General features: G+C 48.6%; 1 pseudogene; it reads right to left on the bottom strand.

The window, feature by feature from the left end:
• Window positions 1-465: 465 nt before the first annotated feature.
• Window positions 466-15,872, bottom strand: LOC109744882 (cold-regulated protein 27-like; annotated as a pseudogene).
• Window positions 15,873-19,807: the final 3,935 nt, after the last annotated feature.

Here is a 19,807-nt window from a genome sequence, read left to right as displayed (position 1 = left end):
TATAGATACGTTGGAGACGTATCAGCGACCGCTGCGCCGGGAAGCTCGAGCTGCCTAGCCATTTGTCCACCTCTGAATGTCCACCGCCCTCCTGGCCGGTGACGCCTTGGCTCAATAGCTCGCCGCCGACGGCATTTGGCTGCGCCGCCGCTGCCATCGTCCACCTAGGTCCCTGCGGGGGAGAGGAGGGGGAGACTGAGAGAGAGTGCGGCCCGACCGCCTACTTTGGTTCCGACTGGACCGGTCGGACTAACGACCGTCAACGGCTGCGTCGTGAGCGCGCATGGCCAGGTGGGCTGACAGGTGGGCCCAGCACGTCAGGAAAATGGTGAAATCGCTAGTCACTGCGGGTTTGGGTTTTTTGAAACAGCCGACCGCTCGTTTGGTAGTTTCTAAGAAAAATTAAGAAGTGGTAGTTTTTTGAAACCCTAACCTGTAAACTAGTAGTTTTATGCTATTTACTCGTCAATAAGTGCTTAATCTCCTCTTCTTGCATGCTTTTCTTGATTTTACTCGACTTGTGCCTCGTCATCAGCAAAGTTCTGCTCACAGACCTCTACAGAGAGAAACATGTCATCGGAAATTTAGTTCGCCAGAGGATGCTGCTTGAGAGCATGGTTACTACCAGAATTCAACATCGTTCATAACCATCTTGTATTAACTTACGGATAACATAGGTAAATTTAATTTAGTCAGAAAAGAACCATACAATATCTTGGAGCTTAAGCACAACCGACTTTTCTACGTTGATGCTTCTTCCATAAAATCAGCTAATGCTACAAAAACATATGTGCGCCAGTGTGTATGATGATGCACAAAACGCTACATGAGGTAATTGAGCTAATTACCTGCATTTTTATCGAGGTGGTTTTCTCCCTTGTGAGCTCCCAGTTCCCTTTCATGGGACAACGGGGTCCTCCCAGGGATAGTTCGGATCAAGGTTTTGGTTACCGAATGGTGTATTTTTACCCAGGGGGACCGGTAAACGTGGTTACCATGGTATAGATTAAATTTTGGATTCAAATTCTTTCAAAATAGATATAGATAGCACTTGAACTTATATTTATCATAAAAGAGCTACTAGCTCAGTGGAACGTTGTCTACATGTGTGCTGTCAAGTGTTGCCATACTTTACTATACATTGAGCGTTTAAAATCAGAAATTTCAAAATTTCAAATTTTTTTGGTCGAAATGCCCATTTACCGAGGGGGACCGAAATATGCGGTAACCATCACTAGTAGAAAAAGAGGCTTCCATACGCCCCCATTAGTCCCCAAAACAATCGAACCGCGACAAAAGGGGCCTTTAGTCGCGGTTCGGGAGGAGACCCGCGACCAACTATCTGGGCCCAGCGCGCTCGGTCGACAGCTGGCGGACGGGAGGGGCTTTAGTCCCGGTTGGCCTGGCCAACCGGGACTAAAGGTCCCCGAAGGCCTTTAGTCGCGGTTGGCCAGGCCAACCGGGACTAAAGGCCCATCCAGCTGGCGGACGGGAGGGGCTTTAGTCCCGGTTGGCCTGGCCAACCGGGACTAAAGGTCCCCGAAGGCCTTTAGTCGCGGTTGGCCAGGCCAACTGGGACTAAAGGCCCATCCCTATATATAGGACTCAGCTCACTTCACTTCACTCAGCTCACTTCACAATTTTCAGAAGGGGGTGGTGGGTTTGCTTTTGGTTCCTCCTATGCACACAAGGTGTTCGATGAAATGCCCGAGAGCCTGAAACAAACATGATATGAAGTGTCCGAGCCACACTTGAGCTTTCTCATTTATTTTTCCTCCGCGATCGTGGTTAGCAACTTGAACCTTTCATGTGTCATTGATAAAACACGCATGTGTGTAGTTCATTGTTTAATTTGTATTATTTCTAGCTAGTTAGTTTAACAAATGCATGATGGTTAATTATATACTTTATATAATAATAATGCAGATGAATCGGCAATGGATGTACGGTCCCCGACTCTCCGGCGAGTTCACTACGGGTTTGAAAGATTTCCTCGTAGTGGCAAATGCGAACAAGCAGCAAGGTTTTATTATCTATCCATGTGCTGTCTGCAAGAATCAGAAGGGTTACTCCTCCTCAAGAGACGTTCACATGCACCTGCTTCGGCACGGTTTCATGCCAAGCTATAATTGTTGGACCAAGCATGGAGAAAGAGGGGTTAGAATGGAAGAAGATGAAGAAGGGGATGATATCGATGACAACTATTATGATCATTTCGGTGATACTTTCATGGAGGATGATGCTGAAGGTGGGGAAGGGTTAGGTGAAGGTGAAGAAGAGGCACATGATGAGCCCGCTGATGATCTTGGTCGGACCATTGCTGATGCACGGAGACGCTGCGAAACTGACAAGGATAGGGAGAATTTGGATCGCATGTTAGAGGATCACAAAAAGTCGTTGTATCCAGGATGTGATAATAGTCTGAAAAAGCTGGGCTGCACACTGGATTTGCTAAAATGGAAGGCACAGGAAGGTGTAGGTGACTCATCATTTGAAAATTTGCTGAAAATGTTGAAGAATATGTTTCTGAAGAATAACGAGTTGCCCGCCAGTACGTACGAAGCAAAGAAGGTTGTCTGCCCTCTAGGTTTAGAGGTTCTGAAGATACATGCATGCATTAACGACTTCATCCTCTACCGCGGTGAATAAGAGAATTTGAATGAATGCCCTGTATGCACTGCATTGCGTTATAAGATCAGAGGCGATGACCCTGGTGACGATGTTGAGGGCGAGAAACCCAGGAAGAGGGTTCCCGCCAAGGTGATGTGGTATGCTCCTATAATACCACGGTTGAAACGTCTGTTCATGAACAAAAAGCATGCCAAGTCGTTGCGATGGCACAAAGAGGACCGTAAGTCCGACGGGGAGTTGAGACACCCCGCTGATGGAACGCAATGGAGAAAGATCGACAGAGTGTTCAAAGATTTTGCAGCTGACGCAAGGAACATAAGATTTGGTCTAAGTACTGATGGCATGAATCCTTTTGGCGAGCAGAGCTCCAGCCATAGCACCTGGCCCGTGACTCTATGCATCTACAACCTTCCTCCTTGGTTGTGCATGAAGCGGAAGTTCATTATGATGCCAGTGCTCATCCAAGGTCCAAAGCAACCCGGGAACGACATCGATGTGTACCTAAGGCCATTAGTTGATGAACTTTTACAGTTGTGGGCCAGACCTGGTGTACGTGTCTGGGATGAGCACAAAGGAGAGGAATTTGACCTACGAGCGTTGCTTTTTGTAACCATCAACGATTGGCCTGCTCTCAGTAACCTTTCAGGACAGACAAATAAGGGATACAATGCATGCACGCACTGCTTACATGAGACTGAAAGTGTATGTTTGGTTAATTGTAAGAAGAACGTGTACCTGGGTCATCGTCGATTTCTTCCCCGAAATCATAACGTAAGAAAGAAAGGCAAGCATTTCAACGGCAAGGCAGATCACCGGCCGAAGCCTGCGGAACGTACTGGTGCTGAGATATTTGATATGGTCAAGGATTTGAAAGTCATCTTTGGAAAGGGTCCTGGCGGACAATCAGTTCCGCGGGGAGTTGACGGGCACGCACCCATGTGGAAGAAGAAATCTATATTTTGGGAGCTAGAATATTGGAAAGTCCTTGATGTCCGCTCTGCAATCGACGTGATGCATGTTACGAAGAATATTTGCGTGAACCTGCTAAGCTTCTTGGGCGTGTATGGGAAGACAAATGATACAAAGGAAGCACGGCAGGACCAGCAACTTTTGAAAGACCCAGATGACCGGCATCCGGAATGGTTTCAAGGTCGTGCCAGCTACGCTCTTACCAAAGAAGAGAAGGTCATTTTTTTGAATGCCTGAGCAGTATGAAGGTCCCGTCTGGCTTCTCGTCGAATATAAAGGGAATAATAAACATGGCGGAGAAAAAGTTCCAAAACCTGAAGTCTCATGACTGCCACGTGATTATGACGCAATTGCTTCCGATTGCTTTGAGGGGGCTCCTACCGGAAAATGTTCGAGTAGCCATTGTGAAGCTATGTGCATTCCTCAATGCAATCTCTCAGAAGGTAATCAATCCAGAAGATCTACCACGGTTACAGAACGATGTGGTCCAATGCCTTGTCAGTTTCGAGTTGGTGTTCCCACCATCCTTCTTCGATATTATGACGCACCTCCTGCTCCACCTAGTCGAAGAGATTTCCATTCTCGGTCCTGTATTTCTACACAATATGTTCCCCTTTGAGAGGTTCATGGGAGTATTAAAGAAATATGTTCATAACCATGCTAGGCCAGAAGGAAGCATCGTCAAGGGCTATGGAAATGAGGAGGTAATTGAGTTCTGTATTGACTATGTTCCTGACCTTAAGCCGATTGGTATTCCTGAATCGCGGCACGAGGGGAGACTAAGTGGAAAAGGCAAGATCGGAAGGAAATCCACGATATGTATGGACGGTCATTCTAAGACTGAAGCACACCACACAGTTCTGCAAAATTCCAGCTTTGTGGCTCCGTACTTCGAGCAACACAAGAATATTTTACGCTCGGACAACCCGGGGAAGCCTGAATCCTGGATTAGAAAGGCCCACATGGAGACTTTCGGCAGTTGGTTGCGAAAACATTTAATGAATGACAATGATGTTGGAGATCAGCTGTACATGTTGGCCAAGAAACCATCTTCGACTATAACGATTTTCGAAGGGTACGAGATAAATGGGAATACATTTTACACCATCGCCCAAGATAAAAGGAGCACCAACCAAAACAGTGGTGTCCGCTTTGATGCAGCAACCGAGAATGGGCGAAAGGTCACATATTATGGTTACATAGAGGAGATATGGGAACTTGACTATGGACCCTCCTTTAAGGTCCCTTTGTTCCGGTGCAAATGGTTCAAGCTAACAGGAGGTGGGGTAAAGGTGGACGAGCAATACGGAATGACAATGGTGGATTTCAACAATCTTGGTTACCTTGACGAACCATTCGTCCTTGCCAAAGATGTCGCTCAGGTTTTTTATTTGAAGGACATGAGTAGCAAACCGAGGAAACGGAAAGATAAGAAAACGATCAGTACATCATGCGATGATCCAAAGCGCCACATTGTTCTTTCAGGGAAAAGAAACATCGTGGGAGTGGAGGACAAGACAGACATGTCAGAAGATTATAATATGTTTGGTGAAATTCCGCCCTTCAAAGTGAACACTGACCCAAGCATTAAGTTAAATGATGAGGATGCTCCATGGATACGGCACAATCGTAAGCAAGCAGGGACACAAGGGAAGAATTGATGTGTAATAATTTATTGTACCAAACTTTGTATTTGGTCGATGAACTGAATGATGTATCAAACCTTTTGTCAAACCTTCAAGGGATTTTAAAATGAATTAGTTTTATTTTTCTGATTTTTTGATATATAATTGTATTTTTAAGATTTTAAAATGAATTAGTTTTATTTTTCTGATTTTTTGATATATTATTTGTATTTTTAAGATTTTAAAATGAATTAGTTTTATTTTCTGATTTTTTTGATATATAATTGTATTTTTAAGATTTTAAAATGAATTAGAAAAATAATAATATAAACTTTAATAAAATATATAAGTACAAACAAAATAAAATAAATTTTAATAACATAAATAAAATTTATGAAACTAAAATTATGAAAGTATTTTCTGTTCAAAACATTATAAGCAACCTCTAGTATTTTTGAAACTAAAATTATATAAAATTGATTCAACTAAAATTATCGAAGTATTTTCTGTTCAAAATCATTGAAAGCTAAAAGAATTTTCATAAAGAACTTTTTTGTTAGAAACTTTAATAGCAAAAATAATTATCATAAAGTAAAATAAATAAGTAATTAGAAACAAAAAAATAAAATAAATAAGTTTTTTGTTGTAAGTAGAAACAAAACAAAATAAATAAAGCAAAAAAGAAAAAAAAACAGGCAAAAAATAAAAAATATGCCACCTACTGGGCGACCACGGCCTGAATACGACTAGAAACCCATCGACGGGCCAGGATTCAGGCCCGGAGAAGGCCTAGTAGGCCCATCAGGCATAGCAGTGACAATTAGGCCCGTAAGCCTGCAATGGAGAGGAGCTCAAGAGGGGAGCGGCAGTGGGGCTTATAAACCACTGCGCGCCCCTCTCAACTAGCGAGGTGGGACTAAACTTTCGACGCGGGCGTAGCAGCACAATGCCTTTAGTCCCGGTTGGGGAGGCGGACCGGGACTAAAGGGTACCCTTTAGTCGCGGTTGTTGTCCCCAACCGCGACTAAAGGCTCTTTCTGCGCGGGAACGAAAGCGGCGCCAAAACCCTTTAGTCCCGGTTGGGGAGGCGGACCGCGACTAAAGGGCCAACCGCGACTAAAGGGTACCTTTAGTCGCGGTCCGCCTCCCCAACCGGGACTAAAGGTATGTGTATATATACTGCACTTAGCAGTTTCCGCCACTTCCCATTCTCCTCTCTCGACGCCGAAGCCCTGCCCCGACGCCGATCGACGCCGAAGCCCTGCCCCAATGCCGACGCCGACGCCGAAGCCCTGCCTCGACGCCGACGCCGACGCCCTGCGCGCCGCCGCCCCCGTCCCTAGTGAGCGACGCCGCCGCCCGTGCCCTGCCCTTAGCGCTCCGCCGCCGCCGCAGCGTGCCCCTGCCCTTGCCCGCCGCAGCCCCTGCCCTTGCCCGCCGCCCGCCGCCCTCCGCCCGACGCCCTGCGCGCCGCCGCCCTCGTCCCCAGTGAGCGCCGCCGCCGTCCGTGCCCTGCCGCCCGCCGCCGCCCGCCCGCTGCCCCTGCCCGCCGCCCGTCGCCCGCTGCCCTGCCAAAAGAAACCAAAAAGAAAGAAGAAAGAAAGAAGAAAGAAAAAGGAAGAAGAAAAAAGGAAGAAGAAAGAAAAAGGAAGAAGAAAAAAAGAAAAGAAAACAAAACCAAAAGAAAGAAGAAAAAAAAGGAAGAAGAAAAAAGGAAGAAGAAAAAAAGAAAGAAGAAAAAAAGAAAGAAGAAAGAAAGAAGAAAGAAAAAGGAAGAAGAAAAAAATGAAAACAAAACAAAACTAAAAGAAAGAAGAAAAAAAAAGGAAGAAGAAAAAAGGAAGAAGAAAAAAAGGAAGAAGAAAAAAAGAAAGAAGAAAGAAAGAAGAAAGAAAAAGGAAGAAGAAAAAAAGAAGAAAGAAAAAGGAAGAAGAAAAAAATGAAAACAAAACAAAACCAAAAGAAAGAAGAAAAAAAAGGAAGAAGAAAAAAAAGGAAGAAGAAAAAAGGAAGAAGAAAAAGGAAGAAGAAAAAAAGAAGAAAGAAAAAGGAAGAAGAAAAAAATGAAAACCAAAAGAAAGAAGAAAGAAAAAGGAAGAAGAAAAAAAGAAGAAGAAAGGAAGAAGAAAGGAAGAAGAAGAAAGAAAGAAGAAAGAAAAAGGAAGAAGAAGAAAGAAAGAAGAAAGAAACCAAATGAAAAAAGAAGAAAAGAAAGAAGAAAGAAAGAAGAAAGAAAAAGGAAGAAGAAAAAAGGAAGAAGAAAGAAAAAGGAAGAAGAAAAAAAAAGAAAAGAAAACAAAAGAAACCAAATGAAAACAAAAAAGAAAGAAGAAAGAAAACCAAATGAAAACCAAAAGAAAGAAGAAAAAAAAAGTAAGAAGAAAAAAAGGAAGAAGACAAAAGGAAGAAGAAAAAAAGGAAGAAGAAAAAAAGAAGAAGAAAGGAAGAAGAAGAAAGAAAGAAGAAAGAAAAAGGAAGTAGAAGAAAGAAAGAAGAAAGAGGAAGAAGAAAGGAAGAAGAAGAAAAAAAGAAGAAAAAAGGAAGAAGAAAGAAACCAAATGAAAACCAAAAAGAAAAACAAAGAAAACAAAACAAAATACTTGGCAGTGCTCAATAATCTTATTTTTTAATTCCTCCTCCTCTATGTCCCCTTAATCTTATTTTTTAATTCCTTTATACTTAAAGAATTTTTACTACATGCAGGAGTGACATATGGCGGACGATAGAGCCGAGCCGCTTAGGGATCCGGAAGCTGAACGTTATTTAATGGGCATCATCAACAACGAGATTCCTTATGTGCCGGGCTCAGAATATGAGCAAGAAGAGGATGTAGTCTCTTCTTTTCTGAACCTTGACGGTGGAACAGAGATTGTCGATGATCAAGAAGGTGAAGGAACGGACATTGTCGACGGAGGTCAACCGTCAACAAATGACGATCTCGAATTGCATGTAGCAACCACCTCCGGCGAGGTATATATATACATTGAGCCTCTCGTGATACAAACTTACTGAAATGTGAATACATATGTATTAACGTGCGCGACTCTCTTTCTTTTTTTAGCCCTTCGGATCGAGTACGACAAAGCGTGGCAAATCCAAGGCGATGAAAACAGGAGAAACATATGCCATTGAGTTTGTCAGTGAAACCGGCAAGCCCCTACAGCACACCTCAAAGTTTATCAACCAATGCGGAGTCGTTGTTAGAGACAACGTCCCGATCACCGTCCAGGAATGGAAGGAGCCAAAGAAGGCACGTCTTGGTTTCAGTTTTGTCGACAAGAGAACGAAAAAGGATTGCTGGAGAAAGCTTATGGAACATTTCATTCTACCTCCGGAATACAACAAAGTCGATGAATTCGGTAACGAGGTTCCGGGTGGACGTCAGAGGAGGAGGCTAGTTAAAGAGTTCGCTCTTCAGAAGATGGGCGAAGCATTCCGGAACTTCAAGAAAAATTTAACCCGTGACTATGTCAACAAGGGCAAGACTCCGGATTTCAAGGGACAACATGAGAAACTGAAAGATGATTGGCCAGAATTTGTGAGGCAAAAGCAATCGGAGCATTTCAAGGAAATATCGAAAAAAAATAAGGATAATGCGAGTAAGAAAAAGTTCCATCATATTATGGGGCCAGGAGGATACCGCCTTTCGGAGCCTAGGTGGCAGAAGATGGAGGAGGACCTGAGGGTACGAGGAATCCCTCTAGGTACAGAGGGATGGGACCCAAGGGCCAAAAGCTGGTGGTACGGGCATGGGGGATCGCTAGACCCGGAGACAGGGGTGTGTGTTCACCGGCAGAGACAGTTTGCTCCCACCCAAGCCCTTATTGACGCAATGACCCAAGCTCAAGAGGGCTTGATCAAGTTCAACAGAGAGAAAGACGCACTGACAACAGCCCTCGGGAATGATGAACACGGAGGACGTGTACGAGGCAAAGGCAAAGTTTCGTGGAAAGTAGGGTTTTCCCAGGACAATGACCCGTACTGTTACAGAAGCCGTAAGAGAAAGACGGACCGGGATGCAGATCTTATGACGAAGTTTGCATCGGAACTCCATGAGTTGAAGCAGACCGTGCATGAACTAGTAAAAGAAAAATCGGCTGCAGGGCCGCATGAAGATCATGAAGCGGATCGCGGAAGCCAGCAGCGGAGAAGCAGCGTGGCTTCCACGGATGCCCCGCCTGGTGCTAGTGCACCGATGATCGAGATTCGTGCACCGGAGCCTCACTACCCCGTGGATGATGTAAAGGAGATGAAAGAATGTGATCTGCATTATCCCGTGGGGAACGTTTCCACGAAGGTAGCTAGCGGCAGTGCTTTACCCTGTACACCTGGAGCACTCCACCACAACAACCCCATTGCATATGGCTATGCTCGTGTCACGGTGGAAGACATAGTCCAAGGGTTTGAGGACCTGGAGATTGACAAACCTACACCCGAAGGGGAGAGAAGACTTGGATATGTCAAGCGCCAGATCATTCTATGGAAAAAGAAGTACATAGTGTTTCCAGGCGAGGCGCCAAGGCTAGCAAGTCCACCCCCCTCCGATGGTGGTGGTGGTGGCGGTGGTGGCGGTGGTGGTAGGGTTTTCCCAGGACAAGGTGGCGTTGGTGGTAGGGTTCTCCCAGGCGATGAAACTGAAAGATGATTGGCCAGAATTTGTGAGGCAAAAGCAATCGGAGCATTTCAAGGAAATATAAAAAAAAATAAGGATAATGCGAGTAAGAAAAAGTTCCATCATATTATGGGGCCAGGAGGATACCGCCTTTCGGAGCCTAGGTGGCAGAAGATGGAGGAGGACCTGAGGGTGCGAGGAATCCCTCTAGGTACAGAGGGATGGGACCCAAGGGCCAAAAGCTGGTGGTACGGGCATGGGGGATCGCTAGACCCGGAGACAGGGGTGTGTGTTCACCGGCAGAGACAGTTTGCTCCCACCCAAGCCCTTATTGACGCAATGACCCAAGCTCAAGAGGGCTTGATCAAGTTCAACAGAGAGAAAGACGCACTGACAACAGCCCTCGGGAATGATGAACACGGAGGACGTGTACGAGGCAAAGGCAAGGTTCCGTGGAAAGTAGGGTTTTCCCAGGACAATGACCCGTACTGTTATAGAAGCCGTAAGAGAAAGACGGACCGGGATGCAGATCTTATGACGAAGTTTGCATCGGAACTCCATGAGTTGAAGCAGACCGTGCATGAACTAGTAAAAGAAAAATCGGCTGCAGGGCCGCATGAAGATCATGAAGCGGATCGCGGAAGCCAGCAGCGGAGAAGCAGCGTGGCTTCCACGGATGCCCCGCCTGGTGCTAGTGCACCGATGATCGAGATTCGTGCACCGGAGCCTCACTACCCCGTGGATGATGTAAAGGAGATGAAAGAATGTGATCTGCATTATCCCGTGGGGAACGTTTCCACGAAGGTAGCTAGCGGCAGTGCTTTACCCTGTACACCTGGAGCACTCCACCACAACAACCCCATTGCATATGGCTATGCTCGTGTCACGGTGGAAGACATAGTCCAAGGGTTTGAGGACCTGGAGATTGACAAACCTACACCCGAAGGGGAGAGAAGACTTGGAGATGTCAAGCGCCAGATCATTCTATGGAAAAAGAAGTACATAGTGTTTCCAGGCGAGGCGCCAAGGCTAGCAAGTCCACCCCCCTCCGATGGTGGTGGTGGTGGTGGTGGTGGTGGTCGTGGTGGTTCACCTACACCTCCTTCACGCCATTCGACGCCGTCCCCCGATCCACAACCTCTGGCGGGTACGACGCCCCCCAATCCTCCTCCGGCGGGTACGACGCCCCCCAATCCACCTCCGGCGAAGAAGCAGAAGCAGGCGGACAACAAGGAAACCCGCTCCTGGACTATTAACCCGGACCCTTATGTACCTAAGACCACAAGGGTACCGAAGCCATCACTGAAGCCTCTCCTCCCAAGGCCTGGGGAACTTAGTGAAGCTGAAACCAAATTGGCCGCGTCTGCTGATTATGAGAAATGGAAGGCGGATATGAAGGCGATAAAAGAGCCTGAGCCCAAGCAAGTATTCACTGAGAAGCAAAAGAAGTGGGCTAAGGATTTTTTGACGACACCGTCCCAAGCCGAGCTGAATATGCCTGGCGACTATGGACATGAACTTCGTAGGCAAGCAAAAATATTGAAGGAGGAGAAAGAAAAAAGTAAAAAAAGTGGGAAACAAGTTGACCAGCTCGGGATGCAGAAGAAACAATCGATCCCCCCGCTCATAGTGAAAGCCGGTCCGGAAGAGGACCCCGAGATCATAGCAGCTGCGGCAGCACTTGGATTGACTGTAGCGAGTGCCATGAAACAAGCGTCCGAGATGGGTTTGACTCTTCGTGCCTTCTTAGGCCTTGAGGATGCGCCAGTATGTGAGATAGCATTACAATATGTGCGGAATGGGCCTCTCGTCGAGCCTGCGCGGGAAAAGAGTCTACCACCACAAATGCGAAATCTGCTACGTTGGTACAAGCAATTCATAACATGGGCCGACAAAGAATATGTTTATGCGGATGTTACAGATGAGCATCACACCAACGGTACTCTGTACAAGTTCATATGAGTGAATTGTTCCAGCTGTTCAATCTGCGCGACCTCGACAAATCTATGCTGAGTTGCTACGTTCTGTAAGTGATTTATTTCTACCTCATCTCGTTCTTCATTGCCTGCACTATATATATATATATATATATATATATATATATATATATATATTGTCCTAACTATATTGTTGCGTACGCTATTATGCAGATTGAAGATTTGGGAATGCAAAATAAGAAACATCCATGATGTTGGGTTCATTGACCCACATATCGTTAATGGACATGTGTTACACATCACCCCGAAGACGTGGAGAAAGACTTGTACAAGTTTCTTAAAAAGCATCAACTCAAAAGTCATATTCTATTTCCTTACCATTTTGGGTGAGTGTTTCTCTCTTGTGCCCATTCTCTTTTGTTTACTCCATGCATGGTATGTCTAATCGATGACTTATGCATGACTGTGCATGTAACGTGTCCGCAGGTTTCACTGGATTCTGCTAAATATTGAACTTCACACCTCCAAAGTTCTAATCATGGACTCTATGGATTCGGATCCAAAGCGTTGGGCCGACATGAGAAAAATGCTGCAAAAGTAATTATTTTCAATCATTTGAGCTCTATATCGATCGGTCTCTTTCGTTCATTTTCTAATATCAAGTAACTAATAACTCCCTTGTTCATTTAATTTTCTTTGCCCTGTAGGGTTTGGAGACGGTTCTCAGAAGAAATTGTCGGTGAATTCAAACATGAGCTAGATTCAGAAGGTTAGTTAATGTGGATAAGCAGCCACCGGGGACCAATCTATGTGGATACTATGTTTGTGAGAACATCCGGAGACACACCTCTGAGCGGAAGGCATCGGATAGCGTGCGGAACGAGACGGATAACTTGCGGAGGAGGCTTAGTCCAGAAGCTCGCTTCCGACCAATTCAAGAAGAATTAGCAGGATTTTTCATGAGGGAAGTCATCAATCCTAAAGGAGAACACTATACCGAGGACGAAAAAATTTATATGCATACCCGAGATTGAAACTTGTTCGAAGTTGTATATGGTCATCCATCCTAATTGTGTATGGAAACTTGTTCGTAGTTGTATATGGTCACCCGAGATTGAATATATATTATATATTCCTCTTGAATTCTTCTTGTTTGAAATTTCATATGCATGTATATAGTAGCGTAGAATATGTGTACTGAAACTTCATCAAAATTAAAATAAAACACAAAATAAAATATAAAAGAAATAAAACACTCCAAACTAAAAAGAAACCAGGTTTAGGGGGGCTAAAACCCTAAACCTGCGGAGGAGGCCTTTAGTCCCGGTTGGCCACGAGAACCGGGACTAAAGGTCCTCCGCCCTGACGGACCACTGGCGCCCATGTGGACGGGCCTTTAGTCCCGGTCAGCCACAAGAACCGGGACTAAAGCCTTTAGTCGCGGTCCGTAAGAGGCGCGACTAGGGGGGGTCTTTAGTCGCGCATATTTAGTCCCGGTTGCACAGCCGGGACTAAAGGCTGTTGCGAACCGGAACTAAAGGGCTTTTTTCTACCAGTGCATGGTAAACCTCGAAATTTCGAGCGGTAACCAAAACCACGGATACCCGATTCTCGGTCAACTACCGAAGTTTCAGCCCCATCACCTCCTGCACTGTTGCTGTAGCCATGCGGTATAAAATGTTGAATCCAGGGGCTTTCAGGCAGGCGTCATTTGGGTAGGACTTGAGCAGAAGCATTGGTCCTGCTCTCAAATTTGTGTTTCGTCCACACTCCACCTTGGAGAACCTTGAACCCACCGGTACCACCTGAATCTTTCTGGTTGGCAACAAGATCGTGGTTGCAGAGTTCATCATTTTTCAGAGCAGAAGGGCTTGAAGGCCCCGGCTCCATTGCATTGATCGATGAAGCCAAGTGTTTGTAGAGTTGATCACAGACGGAAGAAGCTTCCAGGGACCTTACATACATCACGTGCCCCTCATTCGTCCAGCCGGCCGACATCAAGTCTGTAATCTGGTTACCCTGTGAAATAAAGAACAATCAAACATCGCACGGAGCTGTGAAACATAAAAAAATGGAAACACAGAACTAGCTACACAAAATAAAATGGGTAACAAGAGAAGGTGGCGGGTTAGTTGTTACCTCGACAATGCCGACGGCTGCCTTGACCGGTGGATCCTGGTATACTTGACCCTTGTGTCTGAAGAGAAGGATCTGGGATTCGGTCGGGAGTGGGATAGAAATATTTTTAAGAAAAGAAGGAGGACCCCCGGCCTCTACATCTGGATGATGCATACAGCCACTTTATTAATTATTTACACAAGACCTTACAAAGTCATAGAACAGTAAGACTAAAACCACCGTCTAGGCAACATCTGTCGCTACTCCTATCCAGTTGATATAAGGATGCTGATAATCTGGGCCTAATACCAAACAGACCTCGCAGCCAAACCTAACATCTTAGACCTGAGGTCCCAATCAGGACGTCTGCCGGGTATGGGGCACCCACCGGTCCGGCGCACCCCTCAACCAGGACGTCTGGTTGAAACTTGAAAGGCTATTGCTGGTCCCCGAGCTCCCCGCGCTAGGGTTCCTCCCTGCCGCCGGCGGCCTCCCTCGCTCCTTCCGCCGGCGCCGGCCACCGGAGCGCGCATTCCCCAGCCTACCTCCCTCTCCCCCTCCTCCTCCCCCTCCCCCTGCGCTCCCGTCGCCCCCCGAGGCGGCGGAGCGCCCCTGGCCTCCTCCCCGTCTCGACCCCCTCCTCTCCTTCTACCCTTCGTCGCCGCCGGCAGCGGCCTCCGGCGTGCCCGGGTGGCGCCGGCGACGGCGGATGTTCCTTCCCCGCGCGCCTGAAGGGGGAGTCGGGGCTCCCTCCTGCCCGGCGGCGGTGCTGCTCGGCTGGCGGCGGTGGGGCCCAGCGGCGGAGCTCTGCGGGCCTCGGGTGCTCTCGATGCGGCGGCGTGGCCGTAGGCTGCGGGGCGGCGCGGTGGGCGGCTGGCCGGCGGTGCCCGCTCGCCCCAGATCTGGGCCCTTTCGGGTCCCATCTGGGCTTGGGTGGGCCTGTGGGTCGGGGCGCGACGGAGCTGCTCCCTGGTGGTGAGGCTTGGCGGCCGTGGCTACGGTGGTGATGGCTCCGGCAACCGGCGTGCTGCAGCGTGGCTGCAGGAACTGTTGTAACGCCCGGATAATTAGGCTACAGTAAAACTCTCCTGATGATGCCATGTCATCTCTATTACTGTTGCTAATCAACTGTTAGTTCAAAACATTTCAAATTCAAAAAAATGAATTAGTGACAAACACCCAAAGTATTCAAAAGTCAAAACAAAAATGTTCGGTGGATGCCAAATATTGCACTCGTAATTATTCTGGAGAAAACATTTTTTTAGAAAGTGCCTAAGTATTTTAAAGTGAAATCAAACAGAAAAGAAAAATAAAGAAAAGAAAAGAAAAAGATCCCCCTCCCTCACTGGACCAGGCGGGCCTTGCTCGCAGGCTAGACCGGCCCACCTGGCCCAGCTGGGCAACCGCCGGCCCAGCCCCTCCCCGGGTCGCCTTCCCCCTGTTCCCCCGACTAGGGTCGCAACAGGCGCGTCCCCGCCGGACCCCCCTCGCCGGCGTCGAGGATAAGGACGCCAGCGCCCCCGCCTTCTCGGGCCCCTCTCCCACTCGCCCCCGCTCACCCTCTCGGCCTCTGCGCCTCTCCCTCTCCCCCCAGATCCACGCCGCCCCCTCCTTCCCCACCGCCCGAGCGCGGTCGCCGACGTGCCGCCGTCGTTCCCGCGGCCACCGACCATCGTTCGCCGCTCCGACAAGTCCGGGAGCTCCGTCGTGGTCCGCCTCTTCTTCCTCGACACTGGATCGGGACCGGGAGCGCCACCGCCGTCGCATTCTTCCTCTTCCTCATCTACGGCCACCGCGCGACCTCGCCGTCGACCTGCTCCACCGGTCCTCCCCGCGCCCGCTGCCAAGACCCTACGCTCTCACAGTGAGCTCCACCTCCTCCTCCTCCCCTCCTAGCTCACCGCATCCCGTAGCTCGCTCCCCCGTCGCGCTCACCCTTCCGCCGCCCTGCTGCATCACCGCCGTGGCCACCGCTGCCATGGCCCCCGTCCGAGCCCTCCGTCGTGTTCCTGGTGTTCCCAGGAGCCCGGCGAGCCCTTCCTCTCGCCCTCTCATGCCCCCTAGCCCATTCCCGACGTGGCCCCGAACGCCGTCGCTGCCCATGCTCGCCGCCGATGGGTATTCCGGCCGTCCCCGGGCGAGCCACCACCACCACCCGACACGGCGCCGTGCGCGTGTTCGAACGGTGCCAACCGCACGCGAAACGGCCGCCCCTAGCACGACTCCGGCGAGGTCCCGAGCGCCTCCGCCGCGTTTTGGCTCACCGGAGCCAACTCCGCCGCCGGCCGCCGACGTGGCTGGCCTGGGGCCACCCCACAGCCACTGCCAATGGGCCCCGTGGGTCCCAGTTGACTGGGTTGACCCAGTCAACTGCTGACCAGGCAGCCTAGTGCCACTGACTGGTGGGCCCCGCCCCTAACACTAATTAAATTACTTAATTTAATTAAATTTAAATTGATTACTCACTGACAGTGGGCCCATGTTATCTAATTTGTTAGATTAATTGAAATTAAACTCTGTTAAGGGCACTTTCTATGACAGGTGGGACCCATTGGTCAGTTTGACTAGTCAAACGGGTCAGCTGACTGCTAACGTCATGCTGATGCATTGCTGACGCATTAATAGATTTCTGTTAATAAAAATAATTCCAGAAAATGGTTTAATCTTTGAAAAATCATATAAAATAATCCGTAACTCGGATGAAAATACTTTCTACATGAAAGTTGCTCAGAACGACGAGACGAATCCGAATATGCAGCCCATTCGTTCACCACACGTCCCTAGCATAGTGAACCTGCAACATTTCACCTCCGGTCCATCTGTCCGAAAACGCGAAACATCGGGAATACTTTCCCGGATGTCCCCCCCCTTCGCCGGTATCACCTACTACCGCGTTAGGGCACACCTAGCATCACGCTTTGTCATGTCATGCATCGTCATGCATCTGTTTGCATTGTATTCATTGTTTCTTCCCCCTATTCTTTCCGGTAGACTACGAGACCGACGCCGCTGCTGGTGCCCCGACCGACTACGCTGTTGATGACCCCTCCTTCTTGCCAGAGCAATCATGCAAGCCCCCCCTTGATCACCAGATATCGCCTATTCTTCTCTATACTGCTTGCATTAGAGTAGTGTAGCATGTTACTGCTTTCCGTTAATCCTATCCTGATGCATAGCCTGTCCTTGCTACTACTGTTGTTACCTTTACCTGCAATCCTACATGCTTAGTATAGGATGCTAGTTTTCCATCAGTGGCCCTACATTCTTGTCCGTCTGCGGTGCTATACTATCGGGTCGTGATCACTTGGGCGGTGATCACGGGTATATACTTATATACTCTATACATGATACCTGTGGTGCCTAAAGTCGGGTCGGCTCGTAGGACTATCCGCGAGTGGATCTTTGTGGCGGAGCGACAGGGCAGGTTGAGACCGCCTAGATGAGAGGTGGGCCTGGCCCTGGTCGGCGTTCGCGGATACTTAACACGCTTAACGAGATCTTGGTATTTGATCCGAGTCTGGCCATTTGGTCTATACACACTAACCAACTATGCGGGAATAGTTATGGGCACTCGACGTCGTGGTATCAGCCGAAGCCTTCGTGACGTCAGCGACTGAGTGGCGCGCGCCAGATTGGACTGGAACGCCTACTAGGCTAGGTCTGCTTTTGAACGCGTTCGCAACGTGCAGGTGTGCAATGGGCGATGGGCCCAGACCCCTGCGCCATAGGATTTAGACCGGCGTGCTGACCTCTCTGTTGTGCCTAGGTGGGGCTGCGACGTGTTGATCTTCCGCGGCCGGGCATGACCCAGAAAAGTGTGTCCGGCCAAATGGGATCGAGCGTGTTGGGTTATGTGGTGCATCCCTGCAGGGAAGTTTATCTATTCGAATAGCCGTGTCCCTCGGTAAAAGGACGACCCGGAGTTGTACCTTGACCTTATGACAACTAGAACTGGATACTTAATAAAACACACCCTTCCAAGTGCCAGATACAACCCGGTGATCGCTCTCTAACAGGGCAAGGAGGAGGGGATCGCCGGGTAGGATTATGCTATGCGATGCTACTTGGAGGACTTCAATCTACTCTCTTCTACATGCTGCAAGATGGAGGCTGCCAGAAGCGTAGTCTTCGACAGGATTAGCTATCCCCCTCTTATTCTGGCATTCTGCAGTTCAGTCCACTGAGATGGCCCTTTACACATATACCCATGCATATGTAGTGTAGCTCCTTGCTTGCGAGTACTTTGGATGAGTACTCACGGTTGCTTTCCTTCCCCTTTCCCCCCTTTCCTTTCTACCTGGTTGTCGCAACCAGATGCTGGAGCCCAGGAGCCAGACGCCACCGTCGACGATGACTCCTACTACACTGGAGGTGCCTACTACTACGTGCAGCCCGCTGACGACGACCAGGAGTAGTTAGGAGGATCCCAGGCAGGAGGCCTGCGCCTCTTTCGATCTGTATCCCAGTTTGTGCTAGCCATCTTAAGGCAAACTTGTTTAACTTATGTCTGTACTCAGATATTGTTGGTTCCGCTGACTCGTCTATGATCGAGCACTTGTATTCGAGCCCTCGAGGCCCCTGGCTTGTATTATGATGCTTGTATGACTTATTTATGTTGTAGATTTGTGTTGTGATATCTTCCCGTGAGTCCCTGATCTTGATCATACACATTTGCGTGCATGATTAGTGTACGGTCAAATCGGGGGCGTCACAAGTTGGTATCAGAGCCGACTGCCTGTAGGAATCCCCCTTTCCACACTCCTTGGCCGAAGTCGAGTCTAGACATTACAAAACTTTTACTAACATGGCTGTGTGTCTTACGGGCCCACGTCGCCATTGGGTGGTACTAGGATATTTTACTCCTCGACCTTTACTCTGGGACTCTGAACTCTCTTCTACTCGGGTTAAACGAATTTACTAACTCTAACACTAGGATCCCGTGACCCAATTCACCCCAAAGTTGGATAAGCCATAGTTATTTCTTAGAATAGTATTTTGAACAATTCACACACTGTCATTTGACTCCTTTGAAACATCTTTGATTTCAGATGGAACCCACGAGGCAGGTCGTGCGCCACACGACGGCCATTGGTGCCTCGGGATCACCTGCTGTGCTAGCTGAGATGATGACCTATCTGGGTTATCGCTGGCACCCTGAGTACACCATCTACGAGGAGTACCAGGACTTTAACCAGGAGCAGTACCGTGCCATCGTCCACCTCTACTCGCGGGAGTATGACTCCACTACTGTGCTGCACACCGCTCATGGTGTTGGAGTGACCATCGATATGGCTGTCCACGATGCTGCTTATGCTGCTCTGACACGTCTTCGTGGAGAGTATCGGGAGTTGGACACCTCCCCTTTCAGGCACATTGCTATCGCATCTGATGTTGGTGCGGAGGGATACTATACTGCTGCCTACTCCACTGTCACCCGAGAGCCCTTCTACCATCAGAACCTGGTTCTGCATGCTGATGGGCTGGATCGAGCTAACCGAGCTCTTCGCCACGAGTTGTACACCACCCGTCAGCACCTTTACCGTGCTCTGACGCTGTTGCACCCCTTTGTCCGATCTAGGGAGCTGCCCCGTTCTGCGATCTACCCAGCCAGGACTGTGATGCCCCAGGGTGTCGGCTGGCCAGATGTGGGAGGCCACTCTCCCGCACTTGGACCTCTTCTGCCACCTGAGCGTCAGGTTCTGCACCAGAGTATTCACGGACCCCAGGTTGCTGACGTGGAGTTCCCGATGCGACACTACCAGCTTTCAGGCTACACCTACCTCCACAGTACCTCTTGGGACTGATCTAGGCTTGCTTGTTAGTGTTAGATGCATTCACCGCGAGCCTGTGTGCCGCCTATGTTGTTTTAGTCTATGTACTGAACTCTGTGTACTGAACTCTATGCATGACCCCTT

The sequence above is a fragment of the Aegilops tauschii genome, chromosome 4 (genome assembly GCF_002575655.3).
Source record: "Aegilops tauschii subsp. strangulata cultivar AL8/78 chromosome 4, Aet v6.0, whole genome shotgun sequence".
Classification (NCBI taxonomy): Eukaryota; Viridiplantae; Streptophyta; class Magnoliopsida; order Poales; family Poaceae; genus Aegilops; species Aegilops tauschii.
The sequence above is the reverse complement of the archived record's forward strand: the minus strand, read 5'-3'. Positions and strand labels throughout refer to the sequence as shown.